The following is a 25,719-nucleotide window of genomic DNA, read 5'->3' as shown; positions in this document are numbered from 1 at the left end:
AAATGTTTTCGCGTAATAAAATTTTAAAATTGTAAAATAATAAAAATTATTTATTTCAGAGTAGTAACAGAAGTTTATTAACTTTCATTACCCAACTAACCTACATCAATAAAATTATAAATTGATACTAAATGATATATCATAGATTTCAAGTATTAAATGTTCAATTGTTTAAATTTTAAAATAATTTTATTTTAGATAACAAAAAATATAGATAAATATTACAGATAACCGTACATCAACGAATATTTTTTAACATTGACAAATTGTTTCCTAGAATTACTGTTTTAAAAATTAATATTCCACAAATATAACTGACAACCTAGTGTTGTCTAATTTAAATTTACATATCTAATATTTTGAAATAATCAATGTACTAAAATTTTATGAAAATAAAATAAAATATTCAGTTTATTTATGAAAACTTTAAGTTCAAATCAGCACGTATTAAACTTGTTGAAATTGGTTGAGGTTGTATACGGTTTATATTTAAGGTATATAGAATACAAATTTTGAGTAGCAGTTTAAAAAAAAGTATACCACTTATAAATACTAGGGTGGCACCCTAGTTTATGTATATATATTTGAATATTATATTATGTATAATATAATATATCGGCATACAAATTTGGATTTGTTTTTTTTTAAACACCCAATAATGAAATTTATAATAATTTACTACCACCAAAATTTATATTTAAATTATTTTTGCAAATCGACTACCTTAAAACCGATGGAATTTATACACACCCCTCAAAATACTATTCAGTTGTAAAAATATTATGATTTCTTGTTTTGTGTTTTATTAAAAATTTTCAAACGTGTATGATGTATCATATTTTTAACTTTTTAAGACACTGTTTTCTAAGGAAATATCAAACATTTTTTAATTATATTTTTTAAACTACATTTGTATTTCAACTCTAGTTTAAAAGTGATATGTTCTTTTACTATTATTATCTATAATACTTATATAATTATATTTTTCATAGAAAATTAAGTTTTTATTTTAAAATTATTCTTCAGTCAGTAACAAATTTAATTAATAATAATTTCTTTAAAATATAATTAATTTTTAAAAACTAGATTATAATTGTATTATTACTTAATAGTTAATACCTGGATTATAATTGTATTATATTATTATCAAAAAATCATTGTATTTTATTGGTTGGCTAAATAGGTGTATATTAAACATTAAGAGGAAGCTCTTATTGTGTATGACATATTATATAATACATATTAAAGTCCGTTGTTTAATGGCATCGATGAGTACATAATATGGTGTTAAATTCATAAGCCGTCTGTAAGTTGTATTATAATTATTTTTAAGTATTACATGAGAATAAAACAGAAGGAGCTTCAGGATGAATTAGATGGCCAAATAAATATACACGAAGAGCGTTTAAAAAAAATAAAAATCCAATTTGTGATCCGCGTCGATAGCGCACTCATTTCAGTGTATATAATTATAATATATGTTTGTGTGTGTGTGTGTGTGTGTATAAGAATAAGGAATAGTATGTAATCAAAATAATATGCGACGGGTGAGGCGGGAATGAGCTGACGGACGTGGGCCAACAAAGATATATGTGAAAAAAAAAATCGGTCGACCAAGTCAGTGGGGGCGTGTGAACACGCGGGCAACCGCCACCGAGGAATCTCTGCAGCTCAACATCGGCAGCTATATAATGTAGAAGTGCGCATATACTATACTATATTATTAATATAATATATAAAGTAAGAATACTGACCGGCAGCAGACGAGATATTGTGTATTATAATATACAGGCGGTTGCGACTATCGGTGGTCGAGTTCTAACAAGTCGCTTTTATCATCATCACAGCACACACACACACACAAACACATACACGTCATATATATATAATCTAAGTACGCGGAGTCTTTAATTAACTGAAAAACTTTACACGCACGCGCGCGGGCGTATATACCTATAATATTCCGGACGGATGCTGTGGACTGCACCCGAGGCGAGTCGATCGGACGGTTGCCGCCACCGTCGTTTGGCCGTACACCAAACGTATTTAGCTACAGATTAAATAAAGCAGTCCGTGTAGGTGGCTGCAGTACAGCGTATTTTATATAGTTGCGATGATCTAAAGTCACCGCTTCGGTCCATTTTCACCCGCTATAATATGACGTAGTACGCATATTATTATAATTTAATATACTATATATGTAATAATATATTCCTTTATATAGAATTAGTATTATAATATATTTTAATAATTTATTTATCATATTATTCGTAAGAGCTTTTGTTATTATTATATCGTTATATGTGTTCTACGTCGCGGTTTTCGTTGGTGCTGTTTTGTTGTTATTTTCTATCAACTCGCCGATACATAAAAAAAAATATATAAATATATATGTATATATATGTATAATACATGTATGTATTTTTGATTTTAATTTTATTACATACAAAGCCTTAGGCATTATTTTTCACGTTCTACATGGTAGCTCGTTAATTTGCATAATTGACTTATTACTGTTTAGCATATTGATAGAGAAAACGTAAATTGACGCCTACGACACTGAGAATTTATTGCTCAACGTTATAACAACCGCAACTATACTATGTATAATATAATATATATATAATATACAAAACGGTTCAGCCCAGTTTTGGCGCTTGCTTAAAATATATAATACCACGTATACTTTTATGTATACCTAGTATGCGGTATTATAATAGAGGAGACTGCACTACAACCACCGCGGTATCTCGTCATCGCCGGCAACCCGTTGTTGTTACATTATTACGACCGGTTGACATAATAAATAATTTATAAATCCTAAATCACGCCCCTCTGAAAATTTCTCTAGCGAGTCTGATCTATATACGTACATGTAGTACATACGATTATGAGTTATGACTTATGAGATACATTGCATGCGTATTCCTGTACATATAATAGTAAACTACTCAATTTATTATATTACAATCAAAGTGTGTAGTATAGTAAAATCGAAAAACGAATTTTCGAACGTGATGTGGATAATTGAGAAAAATATTATATAGACAAACAATAAATAAAAAAGAAAATGCTTGCGGCCGACGATCAAGATTTGTTAAAAAAAATTTTAATTACAATAATGGAGGCATTAGGGATTTTCAAATAAGCTTATAAATTTTTCATACATAAATTACAAATTAAAATAAACGGTTAAACAATACCAAAAAATATAAACGCCCAAGAAAGTAGATCATAATATTAATATTAATATTAGTTTCTCTATCTGATCGAAATCTTAAGCGTCGTCTGTAACAAGAGACAATTTATTGAATGGATATTATTATGTATGAGTCTATATGACCTGCATCAATGTGTTAAAATAATTATATCATATTTAATTCAAATTAACTCCGTGAACCCATAGATAGGTACCTACCATACGTGAATCAAATTAAACGGTTTAAACATATTATATAACCTTAGACTTATACTGTTTATCGCAAAAACCATGTATTTATAGATATTCAAAAAACGACTTGTGCAAAATTATTTAATACAACAGCTGAAACTATCGGAATTATTAATATTCAATACTTAAATTATCTTTTCATCATGAAAGTAAATTGCTCATCTCAGCGATAATTTTATAATATCAGAAAAATAATGTTAACACGTATAATTAATCAATCTATCATCTTATAGTGTAATTATTAATTGTAAACTTTGGGATGCTACAATATACATTATACACATACTGCTACAGCCTCGAGAGTTTGTAAGTTATAATACAACTATAACGATGTGTTGATAATTTATATAATTATTACCTATATTAATTGAAACAATGGAAATAACGAAAATTTAATGTACTAATCATCAGTCACTAAATCGTGTTGAGAGCATTAGCACACCATTGATTCATTAAATGTTTAGTGATTGTTTATGCAACCTAGTTATAGTTGTTAGGATATTTAAACAAATTTTATCAATTTCATATTTCGAACTATGTTTAAGATTTACAAATATTTAAATCAAAACGATGAAATAATAAAATTGATCTTATTAATTCAATCACAGTAAGTTGACTCAGTAAACTGAGAAAAGTGATGAACGCTTTTAAAAATCTAATAAATATCTTGGGACTTGAGAAAATTAGAGTTTTATATCTAGTATTAATAAAATCTATAATAGATTTCAGTATTTCTATATGGAGAGGTAGGCACGTACAAAACGACTATAAAGTCAATAAAAAAATAATATATATTTATAAATTAATTTCAAAATAAGTATATAATTTTTAAATAAATTGGTCGTGGTAAGAGTTCAACTTCTCACAATAGTAAATTCGTACTAATAACTTACTAGTTATTTTTATAGGAAATAGCTTAAAAATCACATTATTTCATTTTGGTGAATGACTGAGAAAAATGCGCAAAAACGGAAAACGAATTTGTAGGACTAGGGAGTACAAATTTCGGGCTTGGTCGTACAAATTCTTAATAATGAAGTCCTAATTATTAGCACATGAATATATTTTGATACTTACATATTTATGTTTGACTGGGTTGGGGAAACGTTTCTCCCTCCGTTTTAATTTTTTGTTTTTCTGCAAAATTTAAAAACGTGCAAATCGTTCAATTAGTCACACGAAAAATAATTCGCATACAAAAAATGAAATATTTTGCAAATAGGGAGAGGCAGGAAAACGTACGTTTGTAATAGTTCATTCATTAATTGTAGTAGTATCTATTTATTGAATTTTTTACTTTAAAACGTGAACCCATTCAATACTATAAAACCTAAAATTACAGGATAATAAATGTCCAAATTTTACTAAAATGTTAAATGAGGTAGATACTACCTCATTTAACATTTTAGTGTTATAAATATTTTATTTCATTGTAAAAATTATAAAACTAATTATGAAATATAATATATTAATATCGACTTATATTAATTATATTAAATCCAAAAGCAATCTGTCTTTATTTAAACGTGCGACAAAGTAATATAATGCAATAGTCAATAGTATGAATATTATTTATAATATCAAAAACTAAGACCCCAGGACACTTTTTTTTTTGGGACGTAATTCACTATTATTGATAGTACAGGTTATCAGGAGTGCAAGAAGTATATACTAATCTTTGATTTAGTAACAATTAAAGAATCTATAGTTTTATAATTTATTATAAAATAAAATTCAAATGTTTATTGAATTAGTTTTTCGTTCCGAACAATAGCGAACATCGCACCCGTGATCTTGCGCGGTGCTTGGGCAAGCGGTAAACGAGGAGCTTGAAACCCCATTAACTCGGTGATTTATTTTCGAAAGGCGCCATCGTGTTTAAATATATAATATGTGTGTATAATGTGTATATATAACACGGACATTGGATGACATTCCTTTGTGAACGGATAGTCATCAGACACGCGGTGCGAGAGGAATGCGTATATTGTAGGTACCTGTACCGCGAGTGTATACCGATATTACAAAGCGTCGGGTGTACACTATACACACATAGCAAAGCTTTCGTATGAAAATAAACCAATCTTCTATATTATTATTATTATTATTATTAGACAGTCCAATGATGTAACACAATGAATATTATTACGTAAGTGTACAATTTGTAAGAATTTTTTTTTTTGTCAGAGACGCTATTTATATTTTAATTTATTTAGCTGTTTTAAATTTAACGTGTGTTTATTAAGCTTTATATATTGTTATACGTATCTAATAAATATAATATTAAATAAGCATTAAAACTATTTAAAAGTAATGGTTTTTCTTGGGAATTTTTTTATGCATAAACTAGTCAAACGCAGTATATTAGAAAATAAAATGTATATTATCTCGCAAATATCTCTCTTCATGTTAATCATCCATACACTAGTAGAATAGATGAATGAAAGATTTATTTAATTTCTCAGAGCAGCGATAAAGGTGTATAATGTATTGTAATTGATAGCAAAATATAATTAATCTGTAAGTTTTTTTTTTTTTTACTTTTTGAGCATATATATAAGAATTATTTCGTATGAACACAAATCGAATTATACCTATTAAAAACATAATTTATAAGATCACAGCAATAAAAAACTTTTTGTATTGAACACATGATTCATAAAAATAAGTATCAGTATTTATGTTACTGCTTAAGAAATCACTACATAAAATGGGGAAAAAATATAATAAACTATAATTTAATGTAGACTCTTAAAAAACGTTTTAACCTTTTGATAAAACCAAAATTTTGAATATTATATTTTTAAATATATTCCTATAAATGTGTTGTAACCCGTATGGGTAATAAATTACAGACTTAATGTATAATGTGTGTAAGTAAAAATTGACGTGTATCAATGGATGTATTTAACTTAAAAATTGTTTCTATGTAATATTTATAGGTATCTACTGTCATTTGAAAATGATGAAAATCAAACAAACATAAGTTATATTATAACATTTAAGAAATCGATATCCGTACATTCAATATAATATTTGAATGAATTCGAAATAAAATATATATTTAAAATTTAAATTCTACTCCTGTAGATCTTGTAGAAACAAATGACAAGTATGTAGAGTTTACACTAAGCTAACATAATATTTGAAATAATGTAAAATAAAATAATAATACATTTTGAAGAGTAATAAATAGAGAGATTCTTAAAAATGTATAATGTTGGTCTGACAAGACATTTTAAAGATTATATTATGATGTAAGTTAATCCATGTATCTTATAGTTTTATTCTATGTAATAATGTTATACCTATAGTTGAAGTGTTATTTCAATGTACAATAATAATTGTCTTAGTAAATCATTTTGTTAAATTATGATTTTAACTCAATAATAATTATTGTTTAATAAATAAATGAATACAAAAATGTACAGTTTAATAATTTTTTGATTATTGAGAAAACATGATGTTGAAGTTTATAAATTATTGTTTAAATATTAAAGTAAAAAGAATCAATATTATTGTATGCAAATCCGTGGTATAAATAAAATCAAAATATTTACAAACAAGTATAAAATTATACAAATTAATTCTTTCTAATATTGTAAATTAATTTCTAAATGCACCAAAAGCATATGTGCTACCTAAACCACGCAATTTTGAAAATTACCAATATTACTTTATAAAGATAAATTCATCAACATGACAACAATCACCACATGTCGAAAATATATCGACTTATGGCCGTATGGACAATTATAACATTGCAATAATTTATAGGAATGAGTATATACTCAGGTATTTTGATGTTTTTTCATATGCGGTCTAAATACGGTCTTAACATTTGAGAATATACCTATAGTATGAATTGTATACTATTACACATTGATAAATTTGTTAAACCATGGTTAATGGCTATGCATAGCTGATGCGTTGTATGATTAAACACGCAGAGTTTAAATTTAAAAAAAAAGTAGAAGAGAGATAGAGAAGTCCGTTAAAGTGTCATCTGTGCGTATATCCGAAGGTTTAAATAACTGATACATTGATTAAAATATAATTAGAAAGGGTAAGCTAAAATATTTTTAAAAATGAAGGGATACTCCCCCCCCCCGCTTCACCTCTCTCAATGCAAGTATTAGTGTATACATTAAGTATACAGTCACCTTATTATTGTGCACGAGACGTTCGTCGTCGATCGGGTCAAAAATAATGGCATTCGATTTATTCGCATTGAGAATTTGACTTCACAGTATGGTGTACGTGTGTGCGCGCGCGTCGCCACCGCCGCGAACGATTGAAATTAGAACCGTTCGATCATCGGGTGGCGAATCCGGTCGCGCGTACATAACGCATCTATTTTCGGTCGTCGCGGCGTGGCGTCGGCGACGAGCTGTCGTGGGGTAGTGGTAAAGCTGGTTGGAGGAAGGGAGGAAATCGTCTTTAAATAATTAGATCGTTCTCTTTATTTCGCGACATGTATCGGTGTTCGGAGATGAACGAAAAAAAAAGAATAGAACCCGAACGCGATCCAATTTAAATGGTTGCCTGTTGGGCCGTTTTTAGATCAGAGCGAGTGAAAAAAAAAATAGCAATTATATAAGACGCATCGCGCACGACTACATAACGCTGTGGCAGACCATCTCGTTGGGACGGCGCGGCGCTGGAGTGCGGTGGCGGTTGCGCGACACACGGAATTTTTTTTCCGTCGCGGAATTTAAAAAAAAAAACAACGCATCACACGAACTATCGTTTAGCGTGTAAAAATCGCAGCCGATTTGGCTACGGTCCTCCGCCTCTGCAGAGTACCTATATATATGCATGCATGTATGTATATATATATACAGGGTGATTCGCAAAGCATACTAATCCTTTTTCTTCGATGTAGTACAGTTATTTAAAATCTGGTTATTAGAATTGAATTTTTAAATATAAGTAGATTTTTTCATACCATTTTCTTAAAGTACTTAAGATGTGCTTTGAGCAAATACAATAAACTTCTGTTTTTCAAATAATATATTGTAGATAATTTTGCAAATATTTTTTCTAAAAATATTGACGTATCAAAATCATATTTGAACGAGTAGTTTTTGAGTCATTCAATTATGTGTAACAAAAAGTATGGAATCGGAAGGTTCGGAAGGTAGGAGACTATATTATGGCTAAAAACGTTAGAAATATATATTTATCTGTTAATTATTTTTTTTCATTTATCATTACATTTACACATATTTTATAATTATGTAAAACGTTTTTTAAGGTCCTATTACTATAAAAATTTCACTAACTGAGAAACCACTTGTTTGGATTTTAAATTTAAGTACATTAAGATTTTCAAAAGAATTATCAACAAAATAATTTACAGCAAAAAAAGGGGTTCTCAAAACGAAAAAAACGAAAATTTTTAAAACCACAGAACATTCCATAAATAGTATGAACAATCTCAATTATTTGAAAAAAACATCTTTGAGTATATTTAAAAATTTTAGAACTCAGAATTTTAATAAATTTAACGTAAAAAATCGGAGTGAGCAACTGTGGTGAATCATCCTGTATAATATGTGCGTACTGCGTATGGTGTTTATATACTCAGAGCTTAGTTTATTTATGTTTTACACGATGCGGTGGCGGCTAAAAATCATTGATGAAAATCTGCCATTGGCCAAATCGATGTCGTTATTTTTTTAAGACTACGTGAACGTGCATTGCACGCATCCTCATCCAGTATCGCGGAAAGACACATCGTAGACAAAATGAATAACACGTATATTAAATATTATTATATGGGTAAGTAGGTACCACGACCTACGCGTATTATTTCACCATAAAATATTTCTCATTTCACTGGGTTTATTTGGCGATTTTTTAATTGAATAACACAATAGAATTATACACGTTTAAGTACACGTATATAAATGAATTGTGTTCTCGCCCATCAGCTTTTACAATAATGAATAGATTAAAGTAATTACTATAAAAACTAATATTACTAAATTGTTATTAGATTTTAAAATTTTTTTTCGTTTTATAAATTTAACAAAATTTTAGATTAGTATTTGCTTATTAAAACTAACATACAAATGTTTTTTAGTAGCAAAAATATAAAGAAAAAACTAGTTTTAACTTGTGCAAAGAAATCTAATTCACAGAATGTACAATACAATCACCCCAAATTATTGTATTGCGCTTTGCAGGAAGTGCAGTAGGTTTTATAGTGATAGTTCTCGACGAGTACTCAAGTACTGGTCAGGTATGTAAGTCATGTAGGTATTATACACAGGTATGAAAAAGTAATTTGTCGAAAATTATTATATTTTAAAAGTACAAAGGTCGCGACACTAAGAGAGAAAAACGGATCGCCGGCGGCGGTCGCCGACCAAACAATATGATATATCATACATAATATAATAAATCACTCGTGCGACGGGCGTACATATATAATATATATGTGTGTATAAATTTATATATTATAAACTTACTGATGTTCATAATGCAAAGACGCGTCAACGAAACTGTTCGCCCGCAGTTGATTACAATCATTGGGCTATATGTTTTATTTTTATTTTTTTTTTTATAAAGACGAAACGCGAGTGCGCTATACTATATATGTATCAATACACGTGGTGTTAATAACAAAAGTAACAGAATATAAAAAAATATGAAAACCAACTTTAAATTGTTTTCGCATACGGCGAATAATGATTTCTCGAATAGTAATGTTTGCGTACACTATACAAAGTATAATTTAATATAAATTAAAAAAATTCAATCGTCGTCGTTGTGCTATATGGTATAATATATATATATACAAGTATATACTCTATTATACAACCATAAGTAATCATCATCAACGCCGAGGATGTTTCGCACATGTGTATATTCTGTAGACCACCACTACAATAATATAATCTAATATTATTATTATCATCATCGTCTCTGTTTCGATGCAGCCTACATGACGGCTGTTGCCCCCATCACGAGATCTGCGTGAATCAACTAGCTGCATATGATAAATGTGACGTAGAAAAAAACGTAATAAACTATACGTGCGGGACCACCCAAAGGAAAACGAAAAGTGCGACTCGCGGTACATATTATACATATAAACACGTGCCTTTATAATATACGTAGATGTATATTGTACATATTAATGTAATATAATGTCTGAATAATATGGGGTGGAGGTGGAGAGCAGCTTTGCACGCTGAGGGGGCGGCGCGGAACGAAGGACATAATCAGCAGGTTTATCGCGTGGAAAACGGTAAACTCAGGAGAGTTAAACCAGCCCAATTAAAATATCGAACATGCCCGCGAGTCCGGTTTCTTCCCGTTTTTTTTCTGTTACGTGTGCATAAAATATGTTTTAAAATAAAAATTTCGATTCTCGTAATGCTCCTGAAGATGTGTGTGAGTGTGTGTGCGTATAATGTGTAATGTGTATAATATATTTTTGGGTGTATAAAACGAACGAATGTTGCGAAGACGACTGCGTCGGTATGTCATTGGACGCACCGGTAGAAATGTAGTAATAGTGGCCGACTGGGGGGTGTTGCGAGGGCGGTGGCAGGAGGGGTAAAGGTCAATAAGATGAGAGAAATCGCACGCGGCGGTGGAGACGACACACACTCACACACACACACATATACGATGAGGTCCACGATCGGGTTATTGTGGGGGACGCCACTGCCTCCGTCGACCGAACTGGACTTCAGAGCTATAATGCGTGTGACGATATGACCACGGAGACGGCTTTGAGAACGCGTGCGCTAGTGTGTGTGTGTATGTGTGTGTGTGTGTGTGTGTGTGTGTGTAAGATTTAAAAAAGAAGACGACGACTTCGACATGATGGTAATCGTGATATTTACGGGAAACTGGTTTCGCGCTATAAACCGTGTGTATATAGAGAGCTTCAGGCCCGTACTGTTTATGTGCCGTCGTCTCATCCGCACGCACCGTTTTCGACGTTAACCGTATAATATAATATAAGTAGGTACACATAATATATATAAAATAATATGTTTATTTATACGTTCACCCGTCATTATTATTATAGTCATAAGTCGAAACATCGGCGCACTTTTGTATAAATTCTCGACTTTTTCGTAAGACGCGTATTCCGTTGGTATAATAATGGTAGCAACGTCATTATATTACTTTTTTTTTTTTATTTTAAATACGTTGTCTCAACGCGTTCACCTCTCCACACACCACCCATTACAAATTAACAAATTACTTTTTTAAAACTCGTTTTTGGAAACTTTAGCAAATATCAAATGACCGTATTTATCGACTATTATGTTTAAACGTATTTTAATGCATAAAATAAATCAAAAGTTTTTTCCCGATTGTTTTACTAAACACACTTTAAACTTACTGTTTATTTGGAACAAAGACAATAAATGTCATGAATTATTAATTTCCATTACCTACCTATATTATATTCTTAAACAGAATTAAATGTAAAACTGTATTATTCACTGACAACAAATTTAGTCAGTCAAGACGTATACGTTTTATCTAGTTAAAAAAAATAATTTTGAAAATAATTAAAACCAATCATAAGTAAGAAAATACTACAATGAAATATTTGACAAACTTCCGTGATGTGAAATATTTAATTAAAAAAAAAAAAATTTTAACAGCTATAACAAAATTGCTATCTATTATAATGATCCTATAATTTAACATACTACAATCAGTGATATGAAATACAAATAAAATAAACTAATTTTAAAATTTCAACCAAATGTATACAATAATTTTCTTCTGAAAATCTTCTCAAAAATATTAATACTTATTTATCGATATAATTTTGTGTTGTTGATGAGCGTAGATTACGTATGGATAGTAGGAATACGTTTTAAATGTTATCACAAATAAAGTATCTACTTAATTAAAATAATAAGTCATTGATTATCTTATGTGTTAAAAAAATTATTTTATTTTATTACAATTTATGAAGTAGTTACTTTCATTATTTAAATGTATATGATGTTGGGTTATGACTTTATGAGCTTCATTTTCAAATAATATATACTTAGTAATTTTTTTTAAAAAACGGTTCCAAATAAAATTACTTAAAATAGAAGTATCTTATATAAATATAAAAAAAACTTAATTATTTAATATTGTTGAAATAAATCCAGTAAAATATGAAAGTTAAAACCTGTGGTTATCTCATATAATTTATTATTAAATAAGTATACCTACGCGATTTATATTGAGTATTTTTAGATAGCTATACAGACATTATATATTTTAAAAATTATACGATAAAGTATTAATCATAACATAATTTAAAGTACATAATCACTTTAAAGAATGGTTTCCGAGTTGAATGCAAAAACCAATTATTCCATTATTTATATAATTAAAACGAAATAGTCAAATACGCTATAAGTACACATAACACTGTGTGTCCTAATTAGAAAATACATACCAGCGAAAAATATATTATAACACTATAATCATATTCATTATAATCATATTATAATATTAATGTTTTTACAGCGGGGGGGGGGGGGGAATTATTGAAATCGGTGCCGTAAGTCGTAAATAACATTTAAGTACGAGATTATAAATGTACACCTCCAGGCACACGCGAGTTGAATAGATCGCGGTCGCGAAAGGCGTTTATGTGTACAAGAGAATCATTTGAATAAAACAGTATCAATTTAAGAGAAAAACAATATCATTTGCATTACATCGTGGTTCGTATTTTATTTTTAGAGCCGCATTAAAAAAATATCAGAGACGTATCGAGGCTACTTGAAGTCTTGAAATATATTACACCTGACGCGTTTGTACAGGTAGATACAGCGTTCTTACCTAATATTATACAGTATAGGTACACGCGTGTATATAGTAACAATTATAATATACTACAGGAGCGGTACACATTTTACGTATTTAAATTACAACGCACAAGTCTGTATGTGGTCGGACTATAATATCACCACGCGACTTACTGAATTATGCCAGAACGCATTACATACGTATATTATAATAATATAATAGGAACCTCTAAAAGTATATTTTACATACATAACATAGGCATATTATAGGTATTCATATTAATATTATATTGTACATATAGTTACATGTATTTATGTAATATGCAAACGTATGTATAGACCTCTGTGTAAGTACACCGGCGTGGGATCGTAAATTTTGCAATGTGTATCTAAAAACGCTCATAAATATAATACACTGACCTATTATATGTTATTGCAAACGACATAATTCAATCGTCGCTCCCAATGCTATCGACCGTAATCTAGTAATTTTCAATTAATTTGATATGATTTTCTGTTATTTAAGCTGATAAACTTATGTTTATTACGATCACGGGGTCGTATAAGCATTATATAGGTATATACAGGCTACTGGCACAATTCAATGCCGCCGTAATATCAAGTATTTGTATTATGAGAAAGTGTATACAACAAGCAAGTATGATAAAATACATATTTAAAGTTGTTTTTTATTTAAAAAAAAAAACGATAGAACGATTTATTAATTGTGGAAAAATACCCGCTGAGCGTTAACTGTTAACACACATATGTGCACAGTGATAGTAGGTACATAAATATATTATATATAATATAAACTATTGCTATACAAAACGCTATTAATTATAAATATTGTTTCAAACATAATTTAACTAGTCGAAATGTGAAATAAAAAACATTAACAGAAACAAGTGATGGCAATTTAAAATTTAATATTACCTAAGTAATCTTTACAATTGTTATACAGCAAAAAAAAAAAAAAATCAGAAAATATAATATATTATTATTATTATTTTTTTTTTTTTATAATAATACCGGGATATTATTAATCTTCCATATTATCATTCTCTAATAAAAAAAAAGATCATGGACAGAATATCGCTAATCACTCACCTCTACAGAGTGAGCCTATAGTGTATATTGTATATTATAATAATATTTAGTATCTATTATCATACATTTGAAACCCGTGATAAATCATAGCATTCGTAAAACGATTATAAGAAGTTTAATATCGTATTTACACGGATAGTTACATCTAAGATGTTCTTTAAAATATTCACAATAATAAAATATACGTATAAAAGGTATACTTAACCAGTACTTATCACAATTATAAAGATTATAATATACCAGATTTATTATATATTAAATATAAAGATGTAATAAATATGACATAAGTAGCAGGCACTTATAGCCTACGTATTAAGATTTCAAATCTTGGCATTTGACTACAACTAGAATAACGTAATTTGTTACATTTTAAAAATAATCTAAAATTGATGAATGTTATCAACGTGTAAAACAATTTAAAATATATACAGTATACCATCATATTATAATGATAACAGATAAAATTGTATAGGTAGTAGGTACCTATGTACTTTGTAAACATACATTATTTAATAATACCTCAAAAAATAACATGAAAACGGAGTTAAAAATATATAGAAATAAAAATGACAAGCTACTTATGAATTAAAAACAATTGACTAACGAATATTAACTGATGAAATTTAAAAAAAAAATACTGAAAAAGATAATTCCATGAAAATTATTAAAAATATACATACTTAATAAGAGAAGTTTTGTAATGACTTATGACTAATAAAAATTAGTATAATATTAGTGAATCAATCCTTTGGTTATGTGAATAATAATATATATATGATTTTATTATATTATATTATTATTATAATATTATATGATTATATCAACGTTTATGAAGACGTAAACAATTTATTTTACTATTTTAAAACATTACAAATTGTTTTGAGTTTATGAATGATCAAAAAAAGTAAATAATAAATTATATTGATATTTAATTTACCACAAAATAAAACGTGCCCATATAAAAATTTTCCATTTAGCAACTCAAATCGGGTACAATTTCTTTGGAAACTATTAGAATATTTCAAACATTATTTGTAATAAATGTTATATTATCGATCTGTTTGCTTTACATTATATATCAAACCAATAAAAATAAATATGAAATGTTCAGTAAACACATTTTTATCAAAAAGTGATTAGTTACAAAAAATAAAAAATAACATATTGTAAGACATACACACATAATTTAATATTTCTTATGTTAATACGGCTGTATACCATTAAATACACTGTTAACGAGAATTATGGCAAAATACCTAATAAGTATTCCAATTATGTAAACTCACTGTTAATATTAATGATTACGAGGGTGCCAACTTGTGGTACCATTTTTTGTTCACTTCAGTAGGAGTTGATAAAACAAAATGATTTATAATGGAAAAATAAAATAAATTAATTTATACTACTATTTGAAAAAAAAACAAGTCTTCTTCGTCGGTTATATCTAGGACTTTGTATATAATACGTTTGTATAAAAAAAACAGGTTTTCCTAATAACAGGAATAGTTTGTAATAATAAAGAACTACGAGAATAATGCGCCCATAGAAAATGACCAAATATACACTTTTTATGTCAAATTGTAAATAATGTGATAAAACATATCAAAACGCCCGATCAATTGTCTAGCAGTTTGTTACCCGTGGTAAGATGAAAATAGTCGATGAGCTGATAAATAAATACCAACTTGTTTACTTTGTTTTTTATGGTAAGATTAAAGTGTATTATACTTTTAATTTGTATTTTTCAACAAGATTTTATTGTAAATAAATGTTTCATTAGAAAAATAAATTGTATAAGATAACTAAACAAACTATAAAGCATTTGAGTTGAATTATTTAATTAATGAATATAAAAAATATTGAATTTATAGTTATGCTATTTCAGTAAAATAATACAAGGTCTTGACTCTGAATAGTATTTAAATTATTTTATTATCTATTCTCGGTTATGTATTTCTGTTTTATATTATGAGTATTATAGGTATATACGCGATATAATTGTGAAATGTATGAAACAAACAAATGTTATTTTATAATGGATTATTAGAACGAATCGTTCCTTTTTGATAAAATTAAAAAAAAAAGCAAATGTTATAATTTGTTTTCAATACACAGTAATACTATATAGAATTTTATTAAGTATAATATTATTCAGTTTACACGTATAATCAAATACATGTATATGCGTGTTATAATAAACGCATTTTATAGCTTAGTAATGTACTATAAAATATATTAATACCTAACTAAATTATCAGTTTTTGATCGCTACGTATCTTTTGTATAAACAATGTTATACAGTAGAATAAAGGTGTTATTTTCTACGCTTAATTACACATACATTATTCAAATCATTTAACAATGTCGTTCAAATTATTTAATTCCAAAACACTGCACTCTCATAATACGATTCTCGACTATACACCAATCGCAGTCAAATTAAAGAACACGGTTTAAACAATCACAACTATAAATAATATGTCTATACGCAAAAATAAGTAAAACAATATAAGACTTTACCAAATTTGATATAATATTAATATTAATTTTTCATCATTATTTAAATTAACAAATACCATTGAGAAGCTTACGATCCCATTGTATAATAATATTGTATTTAAACCCATATGACCAGGTAAGTTTAAAAACACAACATTGCTCAATAGATCAATAATAGTATTAACTAAACATAAAGATATTTTGAGTTTTATTATTTGGACATCGTCCTACGATACCAATGAATACGTTCATATAATATAATATACTATATATATATATATTTATAACATACCTAATGGCTAATAGTCATAATAGGTATTACATTCTAACAATTTTATTGTAAAACCATAATATATTCACGTATATTTTAAACATACTAATATTGCCAATTATTTCTTATGAAACATAAATTAAATTAAAATAATAGTCCTCGAATGTCATCAATCGAATATAACAATTTGTACTGTAGGTATACACATAGAGCGAAATAATATTATTATAATAATAATAAGTAATAACGTAAGTATTCAGCACGTAGCGTGAAAATCTTATACAAGTATTTATGGTTTAATCCCCGATAGACGATAGTTATGTTGTATGCGAATCATGATAACAATATAGCTAGTAATAAAATAATAATATAAACGTCGTACGTTCTTTGTCGGGATTGAGATTTTTTTATTCAGTGTAGAATGCAATAATATAATTTTGTTTTCGTTATGTCAGTCATCCACAAGAACTGTTTTTCCAAGACGCGAGTTAGTCTACACAAAATATGTTATATTACCCATACACAATCCTATATAATTAAATACGCCTAAATAAGTGTATGCTGTATTATGTATATATATACAGTGATAACTGATAAATATAAAATATAGTATATTATACTATTATAGTACAAGGCAAAAGACAATGATAATAATATTGTCGTTATTCCCCGGATAAAACTACTGGGATCAACACGTATTATATCACTACCTACTAACTACGATTACAACAATACTAATATTATTATAATATATGTATATCTACTACCTAGTCTATATAGCGAGTGCGCTGCACCTGAGTTGTATAAGTCCGCGAAACGCGCGCGCGTTGTTCAGCGTGAATTTAGTCGATCCGATACCTATAAGAAGAATGCAAGGTTACGCGGGTTCGTCACACGACACAATACTATACGATATTATTATTAGGTATATTACATTATAATATTATCAGTATATATATATATATCATATATGTATAGATTATATGGACTTTTAACAACATTATAATCGCGTGTTTTCGCTCCCCCGCTGTAATGTATATATACAAACACACTCACACACAGCAAGACTACGGCATTGTTATTTGTATGCGGTTGATTTTTTTACAATTTTGTTCGGTATACGTTTACCTTCACGTCATATATACAGTTCACACACACACACATTCGACCATAATGTGTATCTATATTGGAACGTAATTTTTTTCTTCTCCTTTTATTATTTACTTCTCGCGTTGTGTTGTGGTATTTTTTTCTTTTAATATTTTCCTCACATACCGAAAAAGATTCACATGATATACGTATATTGGAAAACATACCGAAATTGTTATTGCATTACACACATATCTGGGACGTTTTCACACACATATACACATACACACGCGCGTATTCAGCCACCCACTATAGATATATTATATTATTATTATTGTATGTATGTTCACACGAGACCGATTTCGGCTTTGATGCAGAACGGTTTTCTAGCGCGAAATGTTCAAATCATTCGGATCGTATTGTTTGTCTGATTGTCAAGAGTATATAATATAATACATAAAGTCGAATCTGACGGCTTTACAAATTTTTTTAACCATCATAGTATCATACACACACATAAACAAGACGATATCGAGTAAAAACAGTTGTGTACGTTGCCCCTTCAGGTTTGTGTGTAATGTAACAGTGCACTAACGTCTGATATATTATTGTGTACAGTATATACACAAAGCTGTCCTAACATCGTACGAATCATGATGTCTTTTTTTTTTAATCTGTCGAGATCCGTAGGTATGTATATTATATAGAACTAGGTTCGAGTAAAAAAATAAAATATATAATTAATCCGTCACGTATATTATATGAAATAATCACAAGTGAATTTAGTTGTTTGCTATACTACTTATAAATTACATTGGTAATATAAAATATTGTAATATATTATTATAATGGGTAAGAGAAAAATAAAAATGTAGAATTATTTTGATCCATCGTTCTAAACTATATATTATTGTTGTTACGAAACGTTTTTACCGTTGTGAAATGATTCAAACCTTTAATACCCATTTGGTCGAAGAAAAAAATAGAAATGAAAATATTGAAATGCGCCAACGACGTTCTAGTGGTAAGTCGGAGGCGTATATAATAACAATATTATTATAATCATCGTGGTATCAAAACAACGTTATACAACACGTTTCCATCTCCGCACATTTGTAATAGTCGCGTGCATTATAAAATATGTATAATATGTTGTATATACCACGTACGTGTTCATAGATATTAAAGGAATTACTCTATATATTACACTATACATTATACATATATTTTTCCATTCTGTGAATGGGGTTTCGTGTGGTACGTGATTTTGTTTCATATTTTTATGAATGAAACTCATGAGAAAACTAACTATGTCTTACGCCCACTTGCGGTCAGTTCAGAAAAACTGATTTCAAAAATCTTCGGGCATAATTCTACCACCGCCGCCACCGTGTGGTGTAAACCAGTTTTTATTACCGCAAAACGTATTATTGTTAAAATATACATATACATCCACTACCCCGAGCGTTGACCACGAATATTCGTGCTTGGTTGTGCCTCACTGTTTTGCATTTAATTAATTTCGCACGATTCTCGATCATTGACAACATTTCACGAGATACAATTTTATGATTTTAACACCAAAGCAAATCGACAGAAAATTGATTGAAAAAGAATATTGTATATTTTGTATATAAAACATAACAACCGATTAAATACATGTCTATGATAATTGATGAATTTGATGTATGTATTTTATGCAACTTTAGATTGTAAAGCTCTCCATAAATATAATATCGCCTGAGTATTTTTGAACTTATCATTACAATTTAAAATATAATTAATTATTTCACGTAAAAATATTTGTCTTAATCAATTTAATTACGTCATGAACCCTTATTAATAAAATTTAAAAAATAATCTATTTCTTATTCTATCTTGCCACATTTTGGGTCCTGCAATAGCAGTTCTTTATTTTTAAAATAAATAATACATTTACATTTGTGAATAAAAAGTATGATATAGGGACAACAATAAAACAAAAGTATAGTGGTTTTTTTCTGTAAGACTATTAATAAGATAACATATAAAAATATAAATAACTGTTTATACTGATGTTTTGTTGTAAAAAAAACTATTTATATTTGAAGTAGTTTAAAAAATTAATAGTCAAATAATGTAAGTCAAAAGTTCTAAATATCGCATACCTATTGCAATAATTATCTTTTTATTCACATTTCATAATATTTAAATTTTAAATTACTTTAAAATACTATCCAAAAATAAATAAATAGAATAATATACTAAGGCTAAATTATTACTTATTAGGATTTCAATTCTAATTTTCATTGTGTTATACTTTTTTCTAATAGCTAATGAAATGAAAACCATGTATAATGAGAAAAATAACCTAATCTACATAATTGCGTACATCAAAATGTTTAATTATTAAAATTTGGGCCTCAATTCGTGTGTATTTTTTTTACCGCGGGATACAACTAGCTGCGCCACCCTTTTTATAGTCTATTGAAATAGTTTAAAAATCATTATTTGTTATGAATTATGCTAGAAAAAATCATTATGACACTAATGTTCAAATTAATAAAGATATATGTTGTGTTCATCGTATACACCAGACTAATGTAAGTCTAATTAGTATTTTATAGGTATATGTATGCAAGCCATATTTAAAATTCCGTACCTACTCTAATTTGTACATTTATCAATGTTTAATATTACGTCAAAATTGAAATTCATACATAATATTATATATTATTCTATTAATTTTAAACCTATATTTTCACATAGATATTTTTATATAGTTATATTTGTATAAAATAGTATATATTTATATACTATTATTTAATAGGTTAATTTACTAGGTAATTTTTTTTAATTAATTAATGTTTTCAATTAAATTATATATACATAGCAATACAATTTATTATATTAAACGACATAATATTAATATGTACCATTATTATTATTGTTTTTTATGTTAAAAAACAAATAATAATGTATTTTAAATAAATAATAACTTTTAATTTATTTAAAAATAAACAAAACATGATTCACACAATATAAATATTATAATATTAGAAATTTATAATAATAATAAAAATCAGACATCAGATGTTTCCTATTTAATTTTATAATATACTGAACCCTTATTTTTAACTATTACAATAATTATAAATTATAAACTAAAACAAATTAATTTTAAAGCAAATATTATTGAAGAAGTCAGAAGAGAATAATATAACATTATGAGACATGGCATGTCTATGTGCGTATAGTGTATACTAATATGAGTTTATGCGTGACAACACGAGTGGCTTAATATTTTTGTTTTTTAATTATAATATATTTTCACACCTAAACATTTATATTTTATAGATAAACTTTTATATGAAACGAAGTAGGAATTATATTTGGTAAAACAAAGCGTATAAAATAATAAAAAGAAGGGTATTTTTTAGAAATATAGTGAATAATAATAATAATTTAATTGTGTTAATGGCCATGTATTTATAGAAAAAAATAAATTATCTATATGCAAGCTACAGTTTAATGAGTTTTGCAGGACAATAGCATAAAAATAAGATAATTCTTGCATAGCTGTATACAATACTCCAGAAAATATTTACTTTGAAATTATTAACCAAAATTAATATTAATGTAGTAAGGCAGAAAAAATAGATTGATTTTATTACTTATAATACTTCATTAATTAAAAATCCGGGAAAAGACTTGAGTAGTCTTAAGCTTACTAAGTATTTCCCATGCTAATTTTTTCACTATAAAATTTTAATGAGTGCTGTTAACAGTTAGGTTCTTAGTTATGTCATGTCAAAAAACCTCCTGTCGTGTTTAAAATATTGATATTTTATAGCTCTTGTTTATGTTTATTGTTAGGTAATATAAATTCTGAAATAAACACATGTATATTTTATTATAACATGTACCTACTATATGTTGGTACTTTACTTCAAGGGTTCATTTAGCAATTAGACATAATTATTAATTACTACATTTATAGTATCTAAGTATCTAATATGCTGTACACAATTATTTTATGATTATTTACGGTTTGATCATTAATTTATTAAAGAAGTGCAATCCTTAGGTTAGGGCATTCTGCATAGACTTTATAATATATTTATTTGGTGCAATAAAATATACGTGACATGGGTAAATGGAAATTACTAATATTTTTAATGATTTGAATCACTATAAACCGTTCAAACACTTATTAGCACATGCAAATATCTAATAAACTTCTGTATATGCATTTAAATCATGTTATACTTTAAATAAAATGCAGTTGAGTTAAGTACTCAAACATGCGCATGTACATAATTTTACATTTATACAACTAAATGTTATAATGTTGTTTCAGATATTCAATAATACTAACAAAAAATCATAGTTTCACGGTCACTGTTCGTTTATCCGTGCCACAGAATTTATTAATTTTCGATGCATTTTAAAGTACATAGGCTTTTAAATGAAATTGTATATGTCGAGCGTAGGTATTTAATGATTGTAGTTTTTATTATCCAGACTAATAATGTGATAATATAATTATTATTTTTTTATTATTATATTTCTTAGTTTGAAAGCGATTAACAAATGTCAACAATTATGGTAATTCCAAATTCAAATAGACTACTTTTCGGAGTTAATGGTTTTATTTTGTAAGATTCTAGTAGCCAATAATTATTGCGGAAATGGAAATTTTAAGTGAAAGATAAAACCTACTTTACGGCATTAATCATTAATTGTTATTATTAACTACAAATTGTCAATGGACTAATGGAAAGGCAGGTATAAACATTTAAAAGAGACCATTAATTCTGAGAGTGCCTACTTACATTCTCTGCTGCTGTTATACTTATCGGCCCCTCACGAAAAAAAAAGTTTTGATCGTTTTCAAATGTCAAGACGGTTGGGACTGTACTATAAGTGTTTGTTTATAAACAATTTTGAAATGTTCGTGACGTCTTATTTATGTATAAAAAAAAAGGTGCACGCTCCATAAGTAAACCGTAATTTGTTTTATAAAACTCTTATTTTTTTACAATTGATACATAATACATACATATATAGTGTTGTTTTAAGAATCAAATATCTGCGATTGTGTATACATTATACGCAAGTATGTGGCCATTTTATATATATATTATACACAATAGTACCTACCTAATAATAATACAAGAAATCAAAAACTTGTTTAACGAAGGGCTAACGGGACAAAAATCGATTACAATAGCATTTCAAGTGGAGATTTTCAAAAATCACGAATAGAAAAAAACACGTGAAAAAAATCGGGATAAATAAATAAAACGAACATAAAACCCGTTGCGCGACTTGCCAAGTGTTTTAACATTTCAATGTTCCTGTTGACTGGCATTAGCAGTCTGTCGTAATAATTTACTCGTTAAGAAATCGGACAAACGGTCCTTGGCGAGTTTTTAATTTTATTTTTTTTCATTTGGTATACACCTATACAAAGAAATTACATCAAGTACTACATTTGTCACATTTTAAAATGAAATCAAATATCTCCACCCACTACGTGTACGTACAAAAAACAGTGTATGCCGAGTGTGTACAGTATGATACCTATAACAATAATATTAATTTATATTTTTATGTATTTTCTTACGTATAAAATGTATAGGTATGTTATAATGTTATAGTTTAGACCGCAGTCATTAAATAAGCAACGATTACGCGCATGCATAATGCAAATATAATACATATTATATTTATAAGTATGAGTATTGTATGAATAAATATATTATGTGTGTATGCATGCATGTATGTGTGTATATTGTACATAGAATACTGAATATGCGTATAATGATCAACGGCGCGTATAAGGATTTTTTCGTGGGCATCCATATAGGTATAGGCGTTTTCCAGGGTTATCTATCTCACTCTTTCTTTCTCTTGGTAATACACGTGTATATACATATATATATATATATATGTATGTATATTATGTGTGTGTGTGTATATACACGATATAATGTGGAGCACGTCCGGAGAAAATTTCGCAATCAAACATCACACAAATAAAACTGGTTTCCCGCCCGGTCCCCAGCCTTCCGGGTGTCTAATCACACACACATACACAGAAAAGTATCTCTAAGGTAATAATAATATTTCAGAGCAGTTCTTGTTTCATCATCTGGAGCAAGTCCACCACCGCCGCCGTCGTCGTATATATTTCATGTTCGTTTACACGCGTGCGCCCGAGTGTGTAGGTACACGCATATAGTATATATTTTGATTACAATCTTGAATGTTTCCTGGCAAAGCGACATCTACTACACACATACATTGGTACATGCAGACATACACACACGCACATAATGTACACCACGCATACACAGATACCGTGGCAGCGCACTGACCAAATATTTATGTAATACAAGTTAATAGAAATAGATGCTAGTATATAATATACTTATTATAAATTATTTTAATATTTAACTGTGTGAAAACCAAACGTTATTATAAAATAGGTTTTTGAAAAACGGTGTGCCCGAGAAGCGATACGAGAAAAAAGGGTTCTCTCCCCTTTGCGCGTTATTATTACTATTATTTTATTTCCCTTTCAATATTCCGTTACCGGACAATGTGGTGGCAAAAAGATTCCCTCGGTGGGACGAGCCTTTTATGATTCTCACGGTGTCTTTAGGTCGTTATATCCGTTCCTAACGACTCTGTTGCACCGGTATAACCCCATGTTGAACCCGTGCATTATGTGCTTGTTGAAGATAAATACTATTAAAAAAAAGCATAACGTACGTTGCAAAATCAAATTCCCAAACTCGACACTTATACGCATTTCCATACGTCCATGGGATTATTTTCTTACACCATTGCTGCTACATAATCATGTGTGATCCGACAACAACGTCGTCATTTACACAAGCCACCCTTTGATCAACAACTTTTTAACGGATAGCCGTCCCAGAAGCGGCTTTAAAATATTGGAACTTTAAACAGTCTAAAATTTGTTATATTAATGATTTATAACCAGTAAAAAATACCTGATTTTTATATTTACGTTTATCAACACATTTCATGAATTCTTGTAAAACGATTATTTAATTTATTCATTACTTTAACTTATACCTATGTAAAATTAATCATCTAACGTTTAACATTTCTCTCAACTACTGTATTAGATAATTGTTATTTTTCTACTATACAAAATACTCTCATCCATCAGTAATCCGGTTGTGTATATTATTATTAAAATATTAATTTGACATATTCTGCCGGAGGAAGTGCACTTACCCTAAATGAAACTACCCTTGAATATTTAAACTTCCGAGTATATAATATACTAATTATTAAAACAATTACAGTAAAAGAAAATATTTAAAATGAAATAGTTTAACTCTTGCATTCTATTTGTACACGAGAATAATTTATCTTTGTAATATTTATATCGTGTAATCATTATTATAGACATTTTATGGTGAAGGATTACTTAAAAAAAATGAAAAATAAATATTGTAATAAGCTAAATAGTATTTTATTATTTTAAG

The 25,719-nt window shown here is 28.1% G+C and overlaps 1 long non-coding RNA gene across 1 annotated transcript in view; it reads right to left on the bottom strand.

The window, feature by feature from the left end:
* Positions 1–25,719, bottom strand: part of LOC114128683 (uncharacterized) — a 101,837-nt gene that overhangs the window by 66,151 nt on the left and 9,967 nt on the right. The window contains exon 2 of the long non-coding RNA XR_007604431.1: positions 4,529–4,588. This is a non-coding gene — a long non-coding RNA (uncharacterized LOC114128683). The remainder of the gene's footprint in view (positions 1–4,528; positions 4,589–25,719) is intronic.

Source organism: Aphis gossypii, chromosome 2, assembly GCF_020184175.1.
Source record: "Aphis gossypii isolate Hap1 chromosome 2, ASM2018417v2, whole genome shotgun sequence".
Classification (NCBI taxonomy): Eukaryota; Metazoa; Arthropoda; class Insecta; order Hemiptera; family Aphididae; genus Aphis; species Aphis gossypii.
This window is presented reverse-complemented; position numbering and strand designations above follow the sequence as displayed.